The sequence below is a fragment of the Macaca thibetana genome, chromosome 3, assembly GCF_024542745.1.
Source record: "Macaca thibetana thibetana isolate TM-01 chromosome 3, ASM2454274v1, whole genome shotgun sequence".
NCBI classification, from domain to species: domain Eukaryota; kingdom Metazoa; phylum Chordata; class Mammalia; order Primates; family Cercopithecidae; genus Macaca; species Macaca thibetana.
The window spans coordinates 50,782,560-50,807,618 of record NC_065580.1 but is presented as its reverse complement, the minus strand read 5'-3'; the positions used below and the strand labels follow the sequence as shown (position 1 = coordinate 50,807,618).

At 39.1% G+C, this 25,059-nt stretch overlaps 1 protein-coding gene and 1 pseudogene across 41 annotated transcripts in view; one reads left to right on the top strand and one right to left on the bottom strand.

Annotated features, from left to right (window-relative positions):
- NRCAM (neuronal cell adhesion molecule) overlaps positions 1-25,059 on the bottom strand; it is a 307,399-nt gene that overhangs the window by 173,391 nt on the left and 108,949 nt on the right. The window contains exon 1 of one of the 41 annotated variants that reach the window (XM_050785157.1): positions 8,731-9,190. The exons of 36 other annotated variants lie outside the window; for them this stretch is intronic. The gene's annotated coding sequence lies outside the window, so the exon portion shown is untranslated. Of the gene's footprint in view, positions 1-8,730; positions 9,191-25,059 lie in introns of those variants that run through there. 4 more of the 41 variants (XM_050785185.1, XM_050785190.1, XM_050785150.1 and 1 more) reach the window with 4 other exon arrangements.
- Positions 22,333-23,754, top strand: LOC126951228 (uncharacterized; annotated as a pseudogene).

Here is a 25,059-nt window from a genome sequence, read left to right as displayed (position 1 = left end):
AGATAAAAAAAATTATTAACAGCACTCCAATTTTTAATTATTTGGTATTGATCAAACATAGTCTCTTGGGCCAGGAACAGTAACTCATGCCTATAATCTGAGCACTGTGGGAGGCTAAGGCAGGAGGACAGCTTGAGTCCAGGAGTTCGAGACCAGCCTGGGCAACACAGGGAGATCCTGTCTCTATGAAAAATAAAAATAAAAATAAATTATCTGGGCATGGTGGCATGCACCTGTGGACCCAGCTACTTGGGAAGCTGAGGCAAGGATTGCTTGAGCCTGGCAGGTTGAGGCAGCAGTGAGCCACTGTACTCCAGCCGGGAGGATAGAGCTAGACCTTGTCTCAACAAAACAAAACAAAAGAACAAAACAAAACAAAGTCTCTTAAGGTTCTATTATATAATCTACTAATGAAGCTGAATTTGTTTTTATAAGCCTGGTAAATTAAGTTGCCCACACCTGATTAATACTGTTTAAAACTGAATATTTTAGGCCAGGCATAGTGGCTCACACCTGTAATCCCAGCACTTTGGGAGGCTGAGCTGGGTGGATCACCTGAGGTCAGGAGTTTGAGACCAGCCTGGGCAACATGGTGAAACCCTGTTTCTACTAAAAATACAAAAATTAGCTGGGTGTGGTGGTGGGCACCTGTAATCCCAGCTACTTGGGAGGCTGAGGCAGGAGAACCACTTGAACCAGGAGGCAGAGGTTGCAGTGAGCCGAGATCATGCCACTATACTCCAGCCTGGGAGACAAAGCAAGACTGTCTAAAAAGAAAAAGAGTGAATATTTTAAAAAACAAAACAACAGTGAAACTATCTGATTACATAAATTATATTAAACTTCATAAAATATGATTATTTAGGCACATATAAAGTGACAAAGGAAATTTAACTAATTGTTGTACGTATTTGATTAATATCTAAGAACTTGAACAAAGAATCTAACACACATACAACCTTTCTTCCCTTAAAATATGATTATCAATGTAACATATACTGTTGAATGGGACAAAAAATTCAGACCAGCATAATACTGTGTGCAAAGAGAAAATATATATGGTAATAAGAAAAATTCCACACTTTGTATACAATTAGGTTGTTCACTATGTTAATTTACGCAGGCGTAAATGCTCAATAAGTAGATGACAGGCATTTCTGCGCATTTCAGATTCTGGATGAAGACAAGGATAGGAAACATCAAACTTTTAATTGCATAGTGAGCTAATCTGTCCCCTGAACAACACAGTACAACTCTAGACTATCATTCAAGTTTAGAAAAGTTGTATAGGTTTGGCTCACATAATTTGCATAATTCATCTTTTAACCACATTTTTATTTTATTTTATTTATTTATTTTTTTTGAGACAGAGTCTCGCTCTGTCCCCCAGGCTGGAGTGCAGTGGCACGATCTCGGCTCACTGCAAACTCCGTCTCCTGGTTAACCACATTTTTATACAATTAAGATCTGTCAGTTCATTTATCTGCTTACACTACATTAAGAATTCAGTGTATTTAGCCAGAGAAAGTTCCCAAGGATGCTTCAGCCATGTTTCATTATAACCTACTGTGTTATAACCTACTAGTTCATTTCCGTTGCTTTAAAATAACACCTGAGACTGTTTGTAAAGAAAAGAGGTTTATTTTTGGCTCATGGTCTGCAGGCTGTACAGAAAGCTTATAATCATGGCAGAAGAAGGGGAAACTGTGTCACCTGGAGAGAGAGTGAGTGAGAGACAGTAGGGTAGGTCTCAGACTCTTTTAAACAATCAGATCTCACAGTATTTCATTATCACAAAGAGGGCACCAAGCCATTTATGAGAGATTCACCCCCATGAGTGAAACATCTCCCACTGGGCCCCACCTCCAACACTGGGGATCTCATTTCAACATGAGATTTGGAGGGGGCAAAACATACAAACCATATACCTACCAAAGGCCCCTTATTTTTATAGGTCCTGGGAACTAAGACCTACTTGCAAAGAGGCCTCTACAATTATCACTTTTTGAGATTGAGGCTCACAAAGATCTTAACTTTAAAGTTTAATCTGATTTGATTTAAGACCTAATTTTATTGCTCTATCCATTTACACTTCAGTCTGACCAATTTTAACATAATTGCATACAAAATTTTTCAAAAATTTCATGTGCAAAATTCTTCTTTCAAACAAACTTTTATACGCTCAATTAAATTGACTGTTGGTATCAAAACTGTAGCTCCTATTCTAGCAGGTGTTAAAAATAATAAACCAGATGTAAAGACAGGCATAAAAATATAGTAAAGCAGATTCAGGAACAGTGAAGGAGAATGAATGCATTTCCTTAAAAGGAAGGCGAGGAAGACTTTTTTTAAAAATTAGAATTATAACTTGGCTGTGCATATTTTTTTGTTGCTGTTGGCAATAAATAAATCTCATTATAAAGATGAAATGGGAAGAAGTTTTGAAAAACTTTCAAACAGTTGGATAAAGACTAGACATTTCTTTCTTTTTCAAAGCTGGCAAGTCATTTTTGGTTCAACATTCTTTTTAGATGTTCTAGTTTTCTAGTCTTCCCTTGATACAGACATGAACTTACAAGTAGTCCCCTCACTTTTATATTTCCTCACAACTTCCTGAATATTTGACAGGCTCATTGAACTGAATTTGAAGTCTTTTCATAGTAGTGTTCTGGAAAGTAAAAGGAATGAACCACAACAGAAACAAAATAAAGTGGGTTCCAAATATGACTCTGATGTAGCTTCTGTGATGTTTATCCCACGTTCCCTATTGGTTGCGACTTAGGACCGCCTAATGAGGACTTTGTCTCTAGTTCTTAGTTGTCTGCAAACACTGATTTTGTTTTAGTTACACTGATTTTTTGAACCAAATGGAACTTTCTGAGCATAAAAAAGCAAGGGAATTCTAAAAGGATTTAAATTATGGCTTTGGAGGACTCCCAATCACACCTAAGCCTGCCGTTATAGATATCTCAGCAGTGTCATCTGAGGAGAGTGGACTAATGCTGATCAATATCAAAATGGCTTTGGGAGTCTCCGACCACTCGGTTCTCTAAATCAGTCTCCCACTTTAAGGTTATGAAACACTGATCTTAAAGAAATCTGGAATATTATCAGTTGCAGGTTGCTAACTACAGTTAAGTTCAAATATAAAGCTGCCCATTTAAAGGGGTCATCTTTAATGTAACATAGCCTGTATTAAACAAACCATTATCATAAATAAAGCAATCAAATTATGAATTAAATAGCTTACCAAGTGACATTAAGCAAATTACTTCCTCCCTGTGTACAAAATGGGGTTAATAATCCTGACCGATTTCTCAAGGTCTCTGGGGACAATTCATTTAGGAATTGCCTAAGTGCTATATAAATGTTACTGGCGTTATGAGAGCTTGGTTTTATTGTCATTGGAAGGCCTATCATAATACGGAATTCAGAGGTTTTAGTCAGAGGTGAATTAACAAAGCAAGGTCTATGCTAATACAAGTGCCCTCTAAGCTTGGATCACTGAGCTTGAAAAATGGCACAGATCAGAATGTGAATGAAGTTTGCATTTTCAGAGACACAGTTTTTGTTAATGTATTTCTTATGCAATTCCTCTGCTTTGAAAATCGTTACTTTGGAAGCAAAGCAACCAATTTCTATTTCCACCATTCAATTTCCACATTTTTTCATTATTCTCCCTTGCAATTGCCAGCATCATTCGCATTTAAGCATGACATTGAAGGCATCCAAGGCCTATCCTTCGGAATCAGCTATCCAGCACACCCAGGAAACATGCCTATAAGTGGATATAGGCTGTGTATACACCAAATCTCTTTCATTTTAAGAATTTTATCTTTATTGTGTAATACCCAGACTTTTATTACTCTTAGAGAAAGCAAATTCTTTTTCTCACTTAAATTTGCACAAGTTATTCACTTATTTGTCAAACAGTTTCTGAGTTCTTATTATGTACCAGGCACTGTCCTAGGTGCTGGAGATAGTAGTAAATAATACAGGCAGAAATCCCTGCACTCAATAGCTTATATTCTAGTGGGTGAAGACAAATAGTAACTAAAATAAGTAAACAAATATTGTGTTTTAGGTTGTAAAAAATAAAGTATGGTGAGAAAATAGAGTGCAAAGATAAAGAGGGGCTGCAATTTTAAGTACAATGGTCAGGGAAAAACCTTCTTGGAAGGTGTAATTCGAAAGAGATTTGAGGGCTGTGAGCGTGAGAGTCACTGGGAAAGGGCTTTGCAGGCAAGGTGAAAGTTCTGGGCAAATCCAAAGGCCCTGAGGTTGGAATCTCTTTGCCTGTCTTAGAACAGCAAGGTGGCCAGGTGGGTGAGAGGAGCAGTAAACAGGAGAACAGTGGGAGATGAAGTAAGAGATGTAAAGGGGCACCACATGATCTAGGGCAAGACCTCTGGCTTCCACTGAGTGAAATGGGAAGCCCTGGGGGAGTCCTGAGCAGGGGAGTGACATGACCTGACTTCCGTTTTGAAGGGTGGAATAGGCTGTGTTGAGAACAGGCTGAAGGGGAGTGAGATTGAGACAGGAAGACCACATAAAAGGCTGTTACAATAGTCCAGAACAGAGGTTAGTGGCATGATCCTGTGGGGTGCCACATGGGTAGAGTTTCACAGCTTTCAATTATTAAACAAACCCTTCTTCTCTAACTGTGGTTTCTTACTTGAGTTACTTCATTCCCTAAAGAAACTTTTTTCCTTTAAAGCCTTTCTTTCCTGATTCCTCCCTGTCAATAACAATGCTTGTCCTCATATCAGATAATTTTTAAAAGGGTTCAAAACAGGCCAAATTTGGGTGTAGTCAAATCATCAAGTAAACTATGCTCCAAAACCACAAATGACTTGACCGGATTCTATTGAAGTTCTCTGTAAAGACACCTGCTTTTCTTCAACAGGCTCCGCATCACAGAATGGATGAAGGCCAAGTGGAAGCCTCCCTGTCCAGACCAGGGCTGGGGGTGAGGAGGAGCAGGATTAAGTTTAGAAGAATGGGATGAGGCCAACAGCTTCCACTTTCAATAACATCTACAAATCTGTTTGTATTTCGAGATAATTAAGTCCCAATAGCAGTGCACAAAACCATTTTTGAAGCAAATTATCAACCTGCTTTCATATGCTGTTATGTCCATATTAACCAAAGAAATGCTCACTGACTTTTAACTCCTGTTTGTGTAATATTTAGTACTGTACTTTTTTTTTTTAAGCTTTAGCTATAGCCAGTGTAATCAGACACCATTTACCAGGCAAACCTAACCCTTGAGGCCCTGATTACTTAAAAACAATAGGAATGGACCCTCCCTTTACCAAATAGAAAGGAGGTGGCTGCATTTAAGCATTATTTCTTGTTCTCTAGAAAGTTGGTGGCAAGGGCTACTACTCAAAGGGAAGATTCTGGAAATGGCTCTTGTGGAAAAGAAGGAAAATACATTAGTCTTTTCAACTAACCTAGAAAAAAAAATTCTTGGCAACTTCAGAACCAATGGAGAAGAAAAAATGTATAAGCAGAAAGTTCTTGGATTACCATGGCATCTTCTCTAGGTAGGTGGAAGTACTCTCACTCGACCTGGGTCATCTTATTTGCAGAATATTTAAGAATGAGAACTTCATTCTATAAATGAAGTGGTATATGACTCTTATTAAGGGATTATTACTTTAAATGAATTCTCTCTCCTTCATCTTGGGCAACTCATGAGAAAAAACCTACCTTTTGACATTTATAAAAGATTTTTTTTTCTTCCTGGATCTTGGAGTTCTAATCTGTTGCTTCAGTTTTTCCCAGTATCTACATTGCTTTCCCCCTCATTTTCAGGGCTTTTTTTGTGTGTCATCTCTATGGAGACTTCTTTGGCTGCCTTGTCCAAAAAGGTAACCTACATTAGATACCCCAATTCCACTATCTGCTTTATTTTTCGCCTTAACACTTACCACTATCTAACTTACTACGTGTCTTATTGATTCATCTTTTTTTTTTATCTAATGTGCCAGAATGCAGGATTTATGAGAGCAGGGATTTTTGTCTGTTTTGTTCATGCTATATCCCCAGTGCCTAGAACAATGCCTAAAACAGAGCATTAGTAAGTATTTGTTGAATTAGTGAATTAATTCCACAAAGTGATCAGATAATAGTGTTAACTTGAAATTCTATATTTGAAAAATTAATTTTGGCCACTAGATGCATAGAACATATCTCTGGTAAGATACACAAAAGATGAAGAAGAGCATTTACCTTGGGGAAAATAATTTGAGGGGGAGATATTTACATACAATTTTATAGCTTTCTGTACTAGTCAATCTTTAAATCTTTAGAATATTTTATCCTCACTCAGAATGATGTATCTGAGTGCTGAGTATCTGATTATTTTAAATTATTTTGTAATCTTCAACAGAAAAACTAATAAATGTTAATTTAAAAATAATCACAGGTATGTGTAAAAATGTATACATACACATATTTTGTATTCAATAAGACAAAGTTAATATAAAAAGATACATCTAATTCTATGTTTTGCTTCAAAAAATCATATGTAACAGAATTAACAGAACCAGTTTGTGTGGTATACTGGTACCAAAGACAACTGACATGAATAAGAACTTCCCACTTATGAAGACATTTTGAATACTGAGGAAGGAACCAAGTAAAAGAGTATTTCTTACAACCTTATTTATATCAATGGCATGGCAGTAAGTATTTCAGCTGGGGCCAGGGCTTGAAAAGCATTTCAATTTTCACTTGAATTTCAGGGTAAGCCTAAGTATTACACAGTATAGTATCTCTAGTAAGATTTCCTGAGAAAAATGGAAAGAAACCATGAAAATCAGAGTACAATCAGGAAAGTCAGAGAACTGGGTTGACAAAGTAGTAGAATTAAACAACTAAAAAGCATAGTCATTTGAAGAGCAAGAAAATTCAGAATGAAAAGAAGGAAGACATGGCAAGTGAATGTAACTCAATAGCAGAAACATATTATTCTCAATATTGTGTAAGTAAACATGAGACCTAGGCCATATATATTATAAAGGGAAGGTTTACAGATTTGATCCTTTATTTTCCGGACATGAACCGTAGATATTAAGTTCGAGGAAAGTGCCCTAGATTCCTACTCATAATTCACAGAGGCCTGTGGTGATGATGCATAGCAAATTTCTCAAAGAGACCAGGGACAAGAGAAAGCAGCCCTGACGGATAAAAACCTTTTTCAAGGAGAGAAAAGAGGCAATCATGAAACCCATGTATCATGCTGCCCTTATCCTGCACTTCTTTAAACAACTCTTGGTTATTTTGGTATCTTTCTCCCTTCTCCCTCACGCTCTTGATTATTCCACTTTCCAACCAAACAGTCTTTGATTTTATTTTTAATCTACCTAACACCAGCTGTTGCCAGAGTCTTCCTATTAAGAGGCTTAGTCCAAACAGTCTGATCTTTAAAGCAAACATCCAGCACATGGAGCCAACACAGCATTTTGGAAAGGACACTGGTCCGAATGCCTGGGTGGGAATTCAGCTCTGCCTATTCCTAGCTGGGTAGCTTGAGGCACGCTGCTCAGTATAATGTCTCTAAATCTCACTTATCTCATCTTTAAAATGTGGCTAATAAGACCTGCTCTCTTTGCAGAGGATGGTTAAGAGGATCAAACTGAATAGTGCAAACTATAAAGCACTATATACAAACAAAAGTTATTTTTCTGGTGACTTTCATCAGATTTTGTTATTGTTCATCAAAAACCTGAACAGAAATAGAAAAACTGCCCTAGGAAAACAGCAGAGTGTCTTTAATGCACTTGCTTCATGTCCAGCTGTAATAAAAGTCAGGTAATAAGTATTTTCAGGGGTATTTCTAAAGATACAAAACTTTGGTTTCAAGATATTAGCTTGGTTGCATTAGGTATAATCACACCATGTTTCATTTCATGAGGTTCAAAGAACTGAGAAGCATGGAATATAATCTTACAGATGGTCTTTGAAGATGTTTCAAGAGCTAAAGCTAACACATCCAATTATAATATTTTTTAAAAATGTGCCCTTCATCTAGCTTTTCTCATCCTCTTGACCACTGAACTCTCTGGAATACAGGAGAATCAATACAAAAAACCTAAGGGAAACTCTCAAGTTAGTGCAGAGGGAATGACAATAGATTCTGCTTTTAATCAAAAAGACACGTGAGTAACTACACTTTGCACACAAAAATTATTATACTATCCTCAGAAACATCAGGCATGCAGAAAATAAGAGAGAATAAGGCCTAACTAGAAAATTGTCTTAAGGTAATATGAAAATGGTCTGTGAGACTATTAAAAGCAAATATCCACAGAAAGAATGACAAAAGCATTACAATTACATCTCAGCACACCCTGTGGATGTACCCTGATGACAAACAAACATACCAGCACTTAATTTTTCTTTACAATATGTTCACATTTTGCTACTAAAAATATTCCAACCATATCTGTCAGTTGCTCCACCAAAGTTCCTCTTTTAAGTGTTAAACAAGCTATGTGAAACAAACTCCACTAACCAACAGCACACAAAATAAAAACAAATCAATGAACAGAGAATATCAAGCTTCAGACAAGCTGTTATAGGTGGAATACAATTCTAATTTGGGCTTCGGTTTTAAACAAATCATTAAAACAATACCTGAGAGGAGGAACAAAAATCAGCCGGTCACAGGACTGTCAAATATTACTGTCCATAAAGTACATAAACAAGCACAGATATTACCTTACAAACGAAGTTATCTTACTGCTTTCCATTTCCTTCCAGTAGCAAAGGGAAATTTTAAACAAAGTGCCCATCCCAGCACATTTCTGCAGATAAAAGCACTGGCAATTGAACCCTGCTGTGGCTGGCCCATGTGCAGTAAAATGTTAAAGTCCTGCTCCTGACAGCCAATCCAAAGCTGCTCAGACCTCCCAGGCCTCCCAGGGTGATCAGCCTGGCTTTGTGGCAATACAATGGGGGTTAAACATTTCTTCGTATCCATTTAGAAGCAAGAAAAATCTGTTTGCTTGCTCAAAATGATTTAGCAAAATACACAATAGGTTATGATTTGGCAATCCTGTTTCAAGAAAGTAACTGCCATATTTTCATCTATGAGGGGGAAATTATAAAGGTGTTACATAGTTTCTTCTTTCTTTTTAAATCTTGTACTAACTCAAAATAACATTTTAGAGTGGCCATCTGGGTTTTTATTCCTTTTGACAAGACACAATAACTGCTGAGACTGCCTTCTTTATTTCAGTCTCAGAACCTACATCACATAGATGGTAGAACCCGCTGTCCAATGACTCACAACAGTCATTTCTGATTTTTCTTTCATGGAAGCCTAGAAATTCTATTTGATTCAGTTAATTTAAGATCTCAGTAAAAATAAATATTATAACTATTTTTCTTAGTTTCTTTCCCCCTACATATTTATCTCTGAATTTCATTCCTCTCTTGGGCTTCTCTAGTACCCACTATCATGAGTATTCAGCCGTCCAAGCTGTAAGAATTTTAACACGTTGCTTATTATTCTTCTTCTAAGCCAGATGCTATTGGTACCTAAGTACACAAATAAATAATGAATAGTGAGCTGGTATTTTCATTAGAGTGAATAATACATTAGGATTATATTTCATGATAAGAAGACCTTTACAGAGTAATAGAAGGTATTTCTAAAACGTATTATGTCCAGTAGGACCTCATTGTTGGAGCCACCACAAATCTTTAATCATTTATTTTGCTTAAACTTCCAATGATTGCTTTTCAAGCTTTCAGGTTCTCTGGAAAAACTTCAAGAGAAGCAGGTTTATAAGTCATTCACCAGCTATGATTCAAGTTTTGAAAGTGTCCATTTACTGTATTTTCAATTACGGTTATTCACTTCCTAAGAATGAACCTGAAAAACTGTTCTGCATGTATTACAGTCACTGTTACATGAACAATGGGTGAATATATTTCTTTGAAGCTCTTTTCAGCATTTCTTAAAGACCTGCTTAGAATAATGCCCTTCTTCACAAAAGCACAATCAACACGTAACCTAATCTCCCTCAAAGCATATTGTCAGAGAGATCAACAATGACTGTAATCACATGACCTCTGTAACCCAACCAAGTAGAGACATCAGAGAATCTTGACTGGCTTCTATCTCTGCACATCCATTTCGCTGCTTAATATGTCCCAATGAGCTTTGACTTATGCTAAGAAAAACTTGAAAATGGAAATCATTTTCTGACTTATTTTCATTCTTTCAAAAGATAAAAGAAGTGGGGAGAAAGCCTTTAAACTTATTTCCTGTTGATTATATATCTACTGCTATGTACATGTGTTACTAGTGGTACCAGCTGATAGAAAACAGAAAATAATCAGCTGCCTAGTCATTGATACAACACACATGACTGACAACAGAAACCAGGTTAGACACTATGATTTATAGTATTACTCCTTTTGGTATTTTCCCATCATTTCTTTCAAGTGCATTATAAAATTTAAATATGCATTTCCATTGGAAAGAAGAATTTGCCCATGTTTTCCTATTAATATGTTAACATAACCTTTTCTTTTCTAGTTAGCTATTCCCACAGGTATCAAAAAGGCTCACATACCAACTTGAAAAAAGGTTGCATTTTCAAGAACAGTGGAAGGACTACTTAAAATGGTGCTTTAAACTGTGATTGTGCTCTGAACAGTAAGGGCTCAATGGAGGAGAGATGAGTCTTGATTATGCAGCTTGCCTGACCGAGCCTAATCAGAATTATTTCAGCACACTGCTTCACTACAGCCCTAGACCCATTAAACACGAAATGCTTCTGCAGGCCCATTTCTCACTCTGGCTCCCACTGTGCCTGTTACTTTGCGGCAGTGGTTACTCACTGGGCTACTCAAAACAGTTTTTGGTAGGTAGAGGTACTGGGTTTAACAGGCTCCTCACAATCTATCACTGAATCTCATCTTACGACAAGAATGGGTACTGTCCCACCAAAACAGGACCGCTGGGACTGCCATGCAGAAGGGGGCCCTTTGAACTAATCATCTTGACCTGACAACGATTACTCCTTTCACAAAAGCACCTTTATCCTCCAAAATGTAATTTGGGGTATCTCATTTTATGCTCATCAGGTTATTATCTTTTATCATCTGGTTTAACACACTCTGAAACAGGTAGTTCCATTTTGGGGGCCAGGGGAGGCAATCTGTGGCACCAAAATGTACATGCTGCTTTCTGTTTCCCTCAATCTCTCAGATTGTCCAGATCTAGCCATTACAGGAATGTAACTAATTTTCTTCATAATATAATTTAGTATCCATTTTAAGCACACAAAAATATTAGATGTACTTTTTTACAGAAATTTTTTTTCATTTAAACCTAAAAATATATATCTAAATTTTGAGTAAAGTAGATACAGGCTGGGCATAATGTCTCATACCTATAATCCCAATACTTTGGGAGGCCAAGGCAGAAAGATTGCTTGAGTCCAGGGGTCCAAGACCAGCCTGGGCAACATAGTGAGACCTTGTCTCTACATAAAAAAGAAAATTAGCTGGGTGTAGTGGTGCACACCTGTAACAGTCCCAGTTACTTGGGAGGCTGAGGTAGGAGGATCACTTGAGTCCAAAAGGTCAAGGCTGCAGTGAACTGTGACTATACCACTGTACCCCATCCTGGGCAACAGAGTGAGACCCTGTCTCTAAATTTTAAAAAAAAAAGATATAATCAAAAATTTTCCGTTTTTAATAAAGTACTTTCTATGCAAATGTTCTAGTTCTAAACATCATAATGCATGTGTGGTATATTTGCCTTTGTGCCTCAGTTTCCTTACCTGTAAAATCAGGATAATACAGTACCTTCTTCAGAAGGCTATAATGAGGATTAAATGAATTAATATTCATAAATTACATCAGTGCCTGGCACATATCAGATGCTGAGTATTTCTTTTAAATACATAGAAATAAAACAGACACCATCTATGAATGAAAAGATAAGCAGACGATTCTTTCAGGATTTCATCCAGAATGCAAGAGTTCTACTTGGAGCTACTCATTTACCTTGATGACCTTTATTTTTGACATTATTTAGCAGGCCTTTATAATGGCCCAACTTCACATTCATTGCCAGTTTTATTCTGCAATGTCTTTACAGGTTCTCCTAGCACAGAAATGATGGATGTGTTACTTTTGAAATTCTTCTATAGGAAGTAAAAAAGAATGTCAATTAGCTGGCTGAACATGAGATAAAGTTTTTGTTAAAGTAGCCCATAAACTAGGTGGGAAAAATGAATTAACCAAGTGTTTCTTTCCTCTCTCCTGAAATGCTCCGCTATACCAAGAAGCTCACAGGCATCAAAGAGTGTGTTTCTCAACACTGCAGATCTGCATAGTGGAGACAAGTTAAGTGTCACGTCATTTGATGAAAGTGCCACAGGAGTCATCTGTTTCTGTAAATACTGTACAGAGACCCAGAAACCCCACAGATAATTTGATGGCACAGCAGACTGAAATCCTATTGCTTTTTCATAATTTACTGATAGGCAAAATGCCAAAATTCTAGAAAGGCATCATGATGCTGAGCTAAGGGGAAAGACTGAAAAAATGTTCTTGATGAAAATTGGTACATTTTTCAGTATTTCCAGAGAATAGTAGAGACTGGGTTACTTTCTGAATCTGGGCACTATCAAAACACCAAGACTGAAATTTGCTTTTTTGTGAAGACAGTCATCGCACATTCATTAATTCTCAGCTCACTCCCTCTCTTTCTTTCAATCACTATCTCCTTACCACTCATGTCCCACCTTGTTTAGAGTACATATGGGTTTTCCAAACCACTGCTTTTACAAAAGAACTGTGGTATTATGACAACCAAGAATGATTCCTTAAAAAAAGAATCCCTGTGAATGAAAGTAGTCAAACACTGGATGCCTTTAATAAGAATATTAAAGCTAACCAGAATTTCTCATATACCATATATTTAACAACACTTTATATAGAAATGCTTTATGGCTAATAATGTACATATCAAGACAATGTAGACATAGGGTGTGTCAATGTAACACGCGTCTCATTCAAAACATATGTCTAATTGCATTGCATTTAAAGTCATCTTAGTGAGAATTATCTTTGTATACATGAAAATGTATCAGACAATTCAAAGAACACAATAGACAATGTAATATAACTGAAATTTGGAAGGATGTAATAAGAGATAGAAATAAGAGGGAAAAAAGGAGGTTGTAAGAGATAGAAAACATAAAAGGATCAAATCTATGCAATTGCTTTTTTGTAGATCAAAAAAGGTCAAACAAATATCAGTAATTTCGTATGATTCAACCTAACTGCTTCCCTGGGACTGCCCAGCTCAAGTAATGTCCAAATCACTCAACAGAAATACAACCAGTGTCCCCAGAGCAAATAATTTCCATTTATATCACTAGTTGTAAAACAAGGCTTATTACTATTTTCTGGAAGTTTCCTTTGCTATAGCAATAATCTCCCAAACAGCCACACATTACTGAAGTGTGTTCAAGTACTGAGGTAATTTTTCCTACCTCTTCTCATCATGTATTGAAACACACACACACACACCCTTTCTGGAATCATTCTCTCCAGTATATCTCTCTACATAAGAATATACTCCATATAAGTTTATTTTTTAAATAACTTTACTGCTGACATCTAGCACCATATTTGAATAACGCAGAAGGAATTCATTTGTAAAAATAAAATAGAAAAAGGCTTGATAATTCTATTTTAACAAAACTAACCAAAATCACCCTAGCTGGAAGAGATCTTTTTAATCAGATATTTTCAAATATTTTCTAAACTGTAAAGTCTACCACCTGTTCTTAGAAAAAAATTTAACAAATTATCTTTTATTACAGTTGTTACAATGATGTTTTGGGGACATATTAAAAACCAGGCACTCTGATATATTTTTTAATAGTCTGAGCATTAGGTTAGAATCTGTTAAAAGATATGGAACCCTAACCCAAGAAATTCAGAAAACCCTAAACACCTATTGTTCATACAATAGAAGGTTCAACAACCCAGGTTAAGAGTTCCTAAAAGATCAGTGCAACTCTTTTAACTGACTTCATTCCTTCTGCTACAATTCATCTTACTAGTCACTCATCTTTCCTTTCCTTAGGCAACACTATGGGAAATAATAACATTCTTCACAAACCCCCATCTCTATTGTATCAGGCTTTCCTTACAGTTCTTGTTTGAATGTGTGTGTCTGTGTGTGTGTGTGTGTCTGTAATTTCAACAAAGTTGCAATCTTAAATTTTTAATTTTTGAAGTCAACATTATGTCAAGTATTTTTCATATTGCTAATATTCAGATTATAATTTCAAGTTAACATACAACATTCCACTGAAATGCTGTGTCATAATTTTATCACATCAATAATTTTTGAACATTTTCCTTAAAAAATAGAAGTAGAAACATGTTTATGGATGCGCTATTCCACATCATTTTCTAAACGTTTGCATTGGTATTTCTAGCACGACCAGAAGTGTATGTGATCACCTTTACATGCTGCAGAACTGGAAATTACCTTACAATATTTCAAACAGTTCAATAGATGTAAGACATGGTAATCCTCCCAAACACCAATTAGCATCTATTACCCACATGTTAGATTTTCATTGCCTATGGAATAATATCCTTGGTCTCTTATTCAAAATCCTTTACAATCCATCCCCTACCTATGACTCTGAACTGATCTTCCATGAGTCTTAGACTGTTCCAGCTAAACAGGTCTATGGTACCTACTACCCCTAACACACCAGGCCCATTCCACCTGTTTTCTCTGTTTGCAGACACTGTTCTTGGCATGTGTTCCTCACTCCTCTCCCTCTGTTCAAATCCCTCTCTTTCTTCAACAGCAAGATCCAAGTCCATTTGCCCCATGACAATTTAGCTGAGGAACATGGCCATCAGATCACAGTCCCGCCTGAGATGAGAAACCCGACATAGGGGCATGGCCCACTGGACAGTGTGCCTATGAGTAACTCAGACACACCAAGTAGGGAAGAGACCACCAAACATCACCATCCCTACTTGATTTCTTCAGATTATTTACAAATAGAAATAAAATAGTATCTAGTAGTCCAGCAATAATAAAATGGTATGCCCTGATATATCTAATATGTTATACAAGATAAGAAATGAGAACTAAAGAGACAAATTAGGAAACAGGAAATTTTGACCATTTTGCTCTTTATATTAAGACAGGGTTATGTAATAAAAGGTAGCATTCATTGAACCCTTCTATCACTGTTTTAGGCATATTTACAACAATCTTTGTATATATAAAGATTTATGTTATTATTATATTATATTATAAATATTATTTAAATTATATATATAACAATCTTTATAATAACACTGACATATTTCCAACTATTATTGCCATTTTACAGAAGAGGACACTGAGGGTCAGAGAAGTAACTTGCCTCAAGCCACACAGCAAGAAAATTATGGAGCTGGAATTTGTTAGTGTACCTTAGTGTTAGTGCACTCTCTTTCAAACCGCAGATATTGTCACATAAGAATTTGTATTAAATCTTGTGTTGACCATGCCACACAAATAATAATCATAGGCTTACTAAAGCAATAAATGCTTCTACCACTGATGTATTTTCCTTTACAGAACACATAAGAGATTCCCTACATTTTTCCTCATAAAATAAAAAATAAACAGAAGATAAGAGTGTGGAAACTTCCCTTCCAATTCCTCATCTGGCTGGTTCATGTCCTATGGATCTGTTCTGCCTGCTTTTTTTTTTTTTCTTCCAGTTTTCACTGCAAAGACAAGGTGCTGGCTGGCTGGCTGGCTGCCAAGTAAGGGACAGTAATTTGGAGAATGCTTGGGAGATTTCAGATTCAGCTATTTTGATCTCTTCTATTTCTTAGATGCAGAAAATGCCTACCTGCTAATCTCACACAGAAGTTCCCAAAGACATATGTCCTTAGAGCTAATTCCAGGGTACTGAAGTGAAAAATGCTTTTTGTTGGCTTTCAGATGTATTTTTCCTCCAGCTGAACCACAGAAATCTCATTGTTGCTATAAAATGCAGTGTCCTCTCATATCTCAAATTATATTCCTGGGAGAGATTCTAGTTCACACATAGGACAGATCAATCACTCTATTAACTATCTACTGTTTCCCTCTGTTGCTTAATTCTTTTTTCTCCTCTATTTATATTTTCCACAGTCAGTAGAAAGCACTACCATTGATGGGGATTAATATAAAGAACAAAAGAATATTTTCAATTACCTATCTTTAAATCAAGACACTACTTCTGAAAATGCCTCTCCCCTAACTATTTGATTTGAAACGACCTTACACATAAATGGAGCCCCAGGGCCCCATCTTATTCTAGTCTATATAAATTGTTAGTTGACCCCTGCTTCATTCAAGTGACCTTTCTTCTAATTCAGGATTTTGCTGACCTTATTTTCTACAATTACTCATATTTAAGAGGTTGTCTAATACCATCCAACTCATTTACATAACTGAGGCAGGCAAATCCAGGACAGGACCTTAAGCTTCTTCTACCAGTCCAGTGCCCCTTCCCGGCTGTCTAATCCAATTTGATGCTTTTTGTGATAGAGCTTCTGTTATTCGGTATGTTTGCATCCATTTGTATGCACCCAGAAGAATGGACACAGTGTTTACAAAAACAAAATGATAAAAAGCACAGAAATTCTTTAAAAAGAATGAAAACCAGAGAGATTAGTTGATTTAAAATTATCTGTAGGAATTAACAGCTAAAACAACTTGCCTTTCAAACAACATTATAAGTTGAATTTTTTTAAATCATGGGTATTGATTATGAATATGTTAAAAGTTAAAAGGTTCTCCTGATTTTCCTTCACCATCCTCAGTATTGTGCCAGCAAAGGACATAGTTTTCCAGATTCTTCTAGGGTTCACTAGAAACTTTAAAATGTTCTAAAAGATTTTATCTGAGGAAACCCAACCTAATTCTATAAAGATCTTTTAAACCTAAGCTCTCTCATCATCCTCACACATTTCAAAAATTTTCCACACACATTGTAAAATTCACGTAAAGAACTGAACGTAAATATTATTTTTAGGTAGAATGTAGCTTTCATATCTCTTAATAACAAGTAAATAAATAATTTAAGTAAATAACTACAGTTAAATAGATTCCTTTTTGAATTAAAAGATAATTTTAATTAAGATAACTAGATAAGATAGAAAATTCTTACGAAGAGTTCTTCCAATAAGTTATTGATAAGAGCAAATAATAGTATAAATGTATTTTGCATTATAGTGAAAAACTGGCTAACACAGCCGGCACGGTGGCTCATGCCTGTAATCCCAGCACTTTGGGAGGCTGAGGAGGATGAATGGCTTGAGGACAGGAATTCAAGACCAGCCTGGCCAACATGGTGAAACCTCAACTCTATTAAAAACACAAAAATTAGCCAGGCTGGGGACCCACGCCTGTAATCCCAGTTACTCAGGTAGGTAAGGTAGGAGAATCACTTGAACCTGGGAGGTGGAGGTTGCAGTGAGCTGAGGCTGCGCCACTGCAGTTACCTGGGTGACAAAATGACACTTCATCTCAAAAAAAAAAAGCCCACGGCTACCCTCTTTGGGTCCCCTCCCATTGTATGGGAGCTCTGTTTTCACGCTATTAAATCTTGCAACTGCACTCTTCTAGTTTGTTACAGCTGGAGCTGAGCTTTCGCTCGCCATCCACCACTGCTGTTTGCCGCCGTTGCAGACCTGCTGCTGACTTCCATCCCTCCGGATATGGCAGGGTGTCTGCTGTGCTCCTGATCCAACGAGACACCCATTGCCACTCCCGATCGGGTTAAAGGCTTGCCATTGTTCCTGCATGGCTAAGTGCCTGGGTTCGTCCTAATCGAGCTGAACACTAGTCACTGGGTTCCACAGTTCTCTTCCATGACCCACAGCTTCTAATAGAGCTATAACACTCACCCCATGGCCCAAGATTCCATTCCTTGGAATCCAAGAGGCCAAGAACCCCAGGTCAGAGAACACGAGGCTTGCCCCCATGTTGGAAGCTGAAGAGGGCCGCCACCATCTTGGGAGCTCTGGGAGCAAGGACCCCCCTGTCTACGTAACATTTGGCAACCACGAAGGGACCTCCAAAGTGGTGAGTAATATTGGGCCACTTTCACTTGCTATTTTGTCCTATCCTTCCTTAGAACTTGAGGAAAATACCGGGCACCTGTCAGCCAGTTAAAAACCATTAGCGTGGCAGTGGGACTTGAGACTTAGGTGTGAAACTATATGGGGAGGGGCTTTCTAACAACCCCCAACCCTTCTGGGTTGGGAACATTGGTCTTCCTGGAGTCAGCTTCCACTTTCAATTTTCCTGGGGAAGCCAAGGGCTGACTAGAGGCAGAAAGCTGTCATCCCGAACTCCAGGCTTGTTGAGATCATGGTGCAGCCAGAAGTCTCTACTCAACAGTCGCCTATGCGCGCGCCCCTACCTTTCCTTCTGACCCATCCCTCCTGGGTCCCAACCACGACTTTCTTGAAACTGCAGCCCCAAAATTCTCCTTACCTCTGAATCTACTTCCTCTGATGTCTGCCTCCTATGTACTAATGGTTCAGACTTTAATTTCCTCTAGCACGTTGTATCTCCAAAGGGATCTAAGGAAGTTCTACGCTACATCCTTAGGCATCTAGGCTATAAACCCAGGCAGTCTTGTCCCTGGTGTCCCTCCCAATTTAGGTATACAGCTCTCAACATGGGCAGTTATGTGGGACCCATTCCCCACCACCCTTGCCAGGGTCCCAAGTTTGTAAATGGCTAAGAGAGGAAAGAGAGAGAGACAGAGAGAAAGAGGGAGAGAGAGAGAGAGGAAAAAGGCAGAGAGACAAAGAGGGAGTCAAAGAGAGAAAGAGAAAGATAGAAATAGTAAAAACAAACAAACAAACAAACAAACAAAACAGTGTGCCCTATTCCTTTAAAAGCCAGGGTAAATGTAAAACCTATAATTGATAATTGAAGTTCTTCTCCGTGACCCTGTAACAGTCCAATATTACCTTGTCATCAGTGTAAACAAGGGCGTAGCCTGAAAACACTGAGACCACTGACAACCTGTAGCTTTCCTATCAAAAAACCTTAACCCAGTAACCCGCAGATGACCCAAAGGTATTCAATCTGTACTGGCAACTGCTTTGCTAACAGAAGAAAGTAGAAAAGTAACTTTTAGGGGAAATCTCATTGTGAGCACACCTCACCAGTTAAGAATTATTCTAAGTCAAAACAAGCAAAAAGGTAGTTTACTAACTCAAAAATCTTAAAGTGTGGGGCTATTCTGTTAGAAAAAGGTAATTTAACACTAACCACTGATAATTCCCTTAACCCAGCAGATTTCCTAACAGGGGATTTAAATCTTAATTACCATACAAAGGTCCGACCAGCAGGAACTCCTTAGGAGGAACGTCCTTCAGGACAGGATGATAGATGGTTCCTCCAAGGTGACTGAGGAAAAAACCACAATGAGTATTCAGTAATTGATAGGGAGACTCTTGTGGAAGCAGAGTTAGAAAAATTGCCTAATAATTGGTCTCCTCAAACATGGGAGCTGTTTGTACTCAGCCAAGCCTTAAAGTACTTACAGAATCAAAAAGACTATCTCCATCCTGACTCAAAAGGTCACCTACACCCTCTCTGAAATGAATTTGCTTAAGAACTGCTTAAGGGAATGCATCTTGATGGGGCAGCTGGGTTGTTATGAAATACTCAGGAACCCAGCCCAGCTCTGGGACTCACCCCTGAGTGCAAAGGGAATGCTAGGCATGCTGGTAAAGGACCACTAGAATCCAGCAGCCTGGATCCCTTTCTTTGTGGTCAAGAAAAGTGGGAAAAAGGATGCAGGACTGCTACATTGCAGTAACTAATCCGATAAGCAGAGGTCCATGGGTGGTTACGCACCCTGGAAAGGAATAAGCATTAGGACCATAGAGGATGCTCTAGGACTAATGCTCATAGGGTGCTGGCATCCCTATGCTCTTTTTTCAGATGGGAAACATTCCCCCCAAGGCAAAAATGTCCCTAAGATGTATTCTGGAGAATTGGGACCAATTTGACCCTCACACGCTAAGAAAGAAACGACTTATATTCTTCTGCAGTACCACCTGGCCACGATACCATCTTCAAAGGGGAGAAACCTGGCCTCCTGAGGGGAGGATAAATTATAACACCATCTTACAGCTAGACCTCTTTTGTAGAAAACAAGGCAAATAGAGTGAAGTGCCACATGTATAAACTTTCTTTTCATTAAGAGACAACTCGCAATTATGTAAAAAGTGTGATTTATGCTCTACAGGAAGCCCTCAGAGTCTACCTCCCTATCCCGGCGTCACCCTGACTCCTTCCCCAACTATTAAGGAACCCCCCCTTCAACCCAAACGGTCCCAAAGGAGATAGACAAAGGGGTAAACAATGAACCAAAGAGTGGCAATATTCCCCGATTGCGCCCCCTCCAAGCAGTGGGAGGAGGAGAATTCGGCCCAGCCAGAGTGCATGTACCTTTTTCTCTCTCAGACTTGAAGCAAATTAAAATAAACCTAGGTAAATTCTCAGATAACCCTGATGGCTACATTGATGTTTTACAAGGGTTCGGACAATCCTTTGATCTGACATGGAGAGCTATGTTACTGCTAAATCAGACGCTAACTCCAAATGAGAGAACTGCCGCCATAACTGTAGCCCGAGAATGTGGCGGTCTCTGGTATCTCAGTCAGGTGAATGATAGGATGACAACAGAGGAAAGAGAACGATTCCCCACCGGCCAGCAAGCTGTTCCCAGTGTAGGCCCTCACTGGAACACAGAATCAGGACATGGAGATTGGTGCTGCAGACATTTGCTAACTTACGTGCCAGAAGGACTAAGGAAAACTAGGAAGAAGCCTATGCATTATTCAGTGATGTCCACTATAACACAGGGAAAGGAAGAAAATCCTACCACCTTTCCGGAGAGACTAAGGGAGGCATTGAGAAAGCATACCTCCCTGTCACCTGACTCTGTTGAAGGCCAACTAATGTTAAAGGATAAGTTTATCACTCAGTCAGTTGCAGACATTAGAAAAAGCTTCAAAAAACTTAGAAACCCTATTGAACATGGCAACCTCGGTTTTTTATAACAGAGATCAGGAGGAGCAGGCGGAACGGGACAAACAGGATAAGAAAAAGGCCACCACTTTAGTCACAGTCCTCAGGCAAGCAGGCTTTGGAGGCTCTGGAACACGGAAAGGCTAGGCAAATCGAATGCCTAATAGGGCTTGTTTCCAGTGCAGTCTACAAGGACACTTTACAAAAGATTGTCCAAGTAGAAATAAGCAGCCCCCTCGTCCATGCCCCTTATGTCAAGGGAATCACTGGAAGGCCCACTGCCCCAGGGGACGAAGATCCTCTGAGTCAGAAGCCACTAACCAGATGATCCAGTGGCAGGACTCAGGGCAAGCGCCAGCCCATGCCATCTCCCTCACAGAGCCCTGGGTATGCTTGGCCATTGAGGGCCAGGAGGTTAACTGTCTCCTGGACACTGGCACGGCCTTCTCAGTGTTACTCTCCTGTCCCGGACAACTGTCCTCCAGATCTGTCAGTATCCAAGGGGTCCTAGGACAGGCAGTCACTAGATACTTCTCCCAGCCACTAAGTTGTGACTGGGGAACTTTACTCTTCACATGCTTTTCTAATTATGCCTGAATGCCCCACTCCCTTGTTAGGGAGAGACATTCTAGCAAAAGCAGGGGCCATTATACACCTGAACATAGGAGAAGGAACATCCATTTGTTGTCCCCTGCTTGAGGAAGAAATTAATCCTGAAGTCTGGGCAACAGAAGGACAATATGGACAAGCAAAAAATGCCTGTCCTGTTCAAATTAAACTAAAGTATTCTGCCTCCTTTCCCTACCAAAGGCAGTACCCTCTTAGAGCCAAGGCCCAACAAGGACTCAAAAAATTGTTAAGGACCTAAAAGCCCAAGGCCTAGTAAAACCATGTAGTAGCCCCTTCAATACTCCAATTTTAGGAGTACAGAAACCCAACGGACAGGGGAGGTTAGTGCAAGATCTCAGGATTATCAACGAAGCCATTATCCCTCTACACCCAGCTGCACCTAACCCTTATACTCTGCTTTCCCAAATACCAGAGGAAGCAGAGTGGTTTACTGTCCTGGACTTTAAGGATGCCTTTTTCTGCATCCCTGTACATCCTGACTCTCAATTCTTGTTTGCCTTTGAAGATCCTTCGAACCCAACGTCTCCACTCACCTGGACTGTTTTACCCCAAGGGTTCAGGGATAGCCCCCATCTATTTGACCAGGCATTAGTCCAAGACTTGAGCCAGTTCTCATACCTGGACACTCTTGTCCTTCGGTATGTGGAAGATTTACTTTTAGCTGCCCGTTCAGAAACCTTGGGCCATCAAGCCGCCCAAGCACTCTTAAATTTCCTCACCACCTGTGGCTACAAGGTTTCCAAACCAAAGGCTCAGCTCTGCTCAGAGCAAACTAAATATTTAGGGCTAAAATTATCCAAAGGCACCAGGGCCTTCAGTGAGGAACATATCCAGGCTATACTGGCTTATCCTCATCCCAAAACCCTAAAGCAACTAAGAGGGTTCCTTGGCCTAACAGGCTTCTGCCGAATATGGATTCCCAGGTATGGCAAAATAGCCAGACCATTATATACACTAATTAAGGAAACTCAGGGAGCCAATATCCTTTTAGTAAGATGGACACCTGAAGCAGAAGCAGCTTTCCAGGCCCTAAAGAAGACCCTAACCCAAGCCCCAGTGTTAAGCTTGCCATTGGGGCAAGACTTTTCTTCATATGTCTCAGAAAAAAACAGGAATAGCTCTAGGAGTCCTTACACAGGTCCAAGGGATAAGCTTGCAACCCGTGGCATACCTGAGTAAGGAAATTGATGTAGTGGCAAAGGATTGGCCTCATTGTTTATGGGTAGTGGTGGCAGTAGCAGTCTTAGTATCTAAAGCAGTTAAAATAATACAGGAAAGAGATCTTACTGTGTGGACATCTCATGATGTGAATGGCATACTCACTGCTAAAGGAGACTTGTGGCTATCAGACAACTGTTTACTTAAATATCAGGCTTTATTACTTGAAGGGCCAGTGCTGTGACTGCGCACTTGTGCAACTCTTAACCCAGCCACATTTCTTCCAGACAATGAAGAAAAGATAGAATATAACTGTCAACAAGTAATTACTCAAACCTATGCCACTCGAGGGGACCTTTTAGAGGTTCACTTGACTGATCCCGACCTCAACTTGTATACTGGTGGAAGTTCCTTTGCAGAAAAAGAACTTCAAAAATTGGGGTATGCAGTGGTCAGTGATAATGGAATACTTGAAAGTAATCCCCTCACTCCAGGAACTAGTGTTCAGCTGGCAGAACTAATAGCCCTCACTCGGGCACTAGAATTAGAAGGAAAAAGGGTAAATATATATACAGACTCTAAGTATGCTTACCTAGTCCTCCATGCCCATGCAGCAATATGGAGAGAAAGGGAATTTCTAACTTCCAAGGGAACACCTATCAAACATCAGGAAGCCATTAGGAGATTATTATTGGCTGTACAGAAACCTAAAGAGGTGGTAGTCTTACACTGCCAGGCTCATCAGAAAGGAAAGGGGAAAAGAAGGGAACCGCCAAGCAGATATTGAAGCAAAAAGAACTGCAAGGCAGGACCCTCCATTAGAAATGCTTATAGAAGGACCCCTAGTAAGGGGTAATCCCCTCTGGGAAACCAATCCCCAGTACTCAAAAGAAGAAATAGAATGGGGAACCTCACGAGGACATAGTTTTCTCCCCTCAGGATGGCTAGCCACCGAAGAAGGAAAAATTACTTTTGCCTGCAGCTAACCAATGGAAATTACCTAAAACTCTTCAACAAACCTTTCACTTAGGCATTGATAACACCCACCAGATGACCAAATCATTATTTACTGGACCAGGCCTTTTCAAAACTATCAAGCAGATAGTCAGGGCCTGTAAAGTGTGCCAAAGAAATAATCCCCTACACTATAGGCCATACATTTCAATCCCTGTATCTTTAACCTCCTTGTTAGATTTGTCTCTTCCAGAATCAAAGCTGTAAAACTACAAATCATTCTTCAAATGGAGCCCCAGATGCAGTTCATGACTAAGATCTATCATGGACCCCTGGACTGGCCTGCTAGCCCATGCTTTGATGTTAATGACATTGAAGGTACCCCTCCCAAGGAAATCTCAACTACACAACCCCTACTATGCCCCAATTCAGCAGGAAGCAGTTAGAGCGGTCATCGGCCAACCTCCCCAACAGCACTTGGGTTTTCCTGTTGAGAGGGGGTACTGAGAGACAGGACTAGCTGGATTTCCTAGGCCGACTAAGAATCCCTAAGCCTAGCTGGCAAGGTGACTGCATCCACCTTTAAACACGAGGCTTGCAACTTAGCTCACACCTGACCAATCAGACAAAAGAGAGCTCACTAAAATGCTAATTAGGCAGAAACCGGAGGTAAAGAAATAGCCAATCATCTATCGCCTGAGAGCACAGCGGGAGGGACAATGATGGGGATATAAACCCAGGCATTCGAGCCAGCAACGGCTACCCTCTTTGGGTCCCCTCCCTTTGTATGGGTGCTCTGTTTTCACTCTATTAAATCTTGCAACTGCAAAAACAAACAAACAAACAAAAAAAAACCTGCAAAAACCAAACCAAAACAGAAAAGTGGTTAACACATCTCTAATATTTCCATAACTCATTTTCTGCTGCTATGAAAAGTAATAGCACATACTACTCTCCCAAAGTGAGCAATTAACAATAAAGTTCAATGAACTGTTTATACTCCATACTGACATTTTGTCCCATTAAATACCAATTCCCTAAGTATTTATTAAATGACTATTATGTGAAATGTACCATTTTAGGGCTACTGGGTATAGACAGAAATTTTATAGTGGGAGAAACCACAAGAATTATTTAGCTTATATTTATTACTTCATAGTTGAGGGAAAAAAGTACATAGAGATAATTGCCTAGTATGGGCA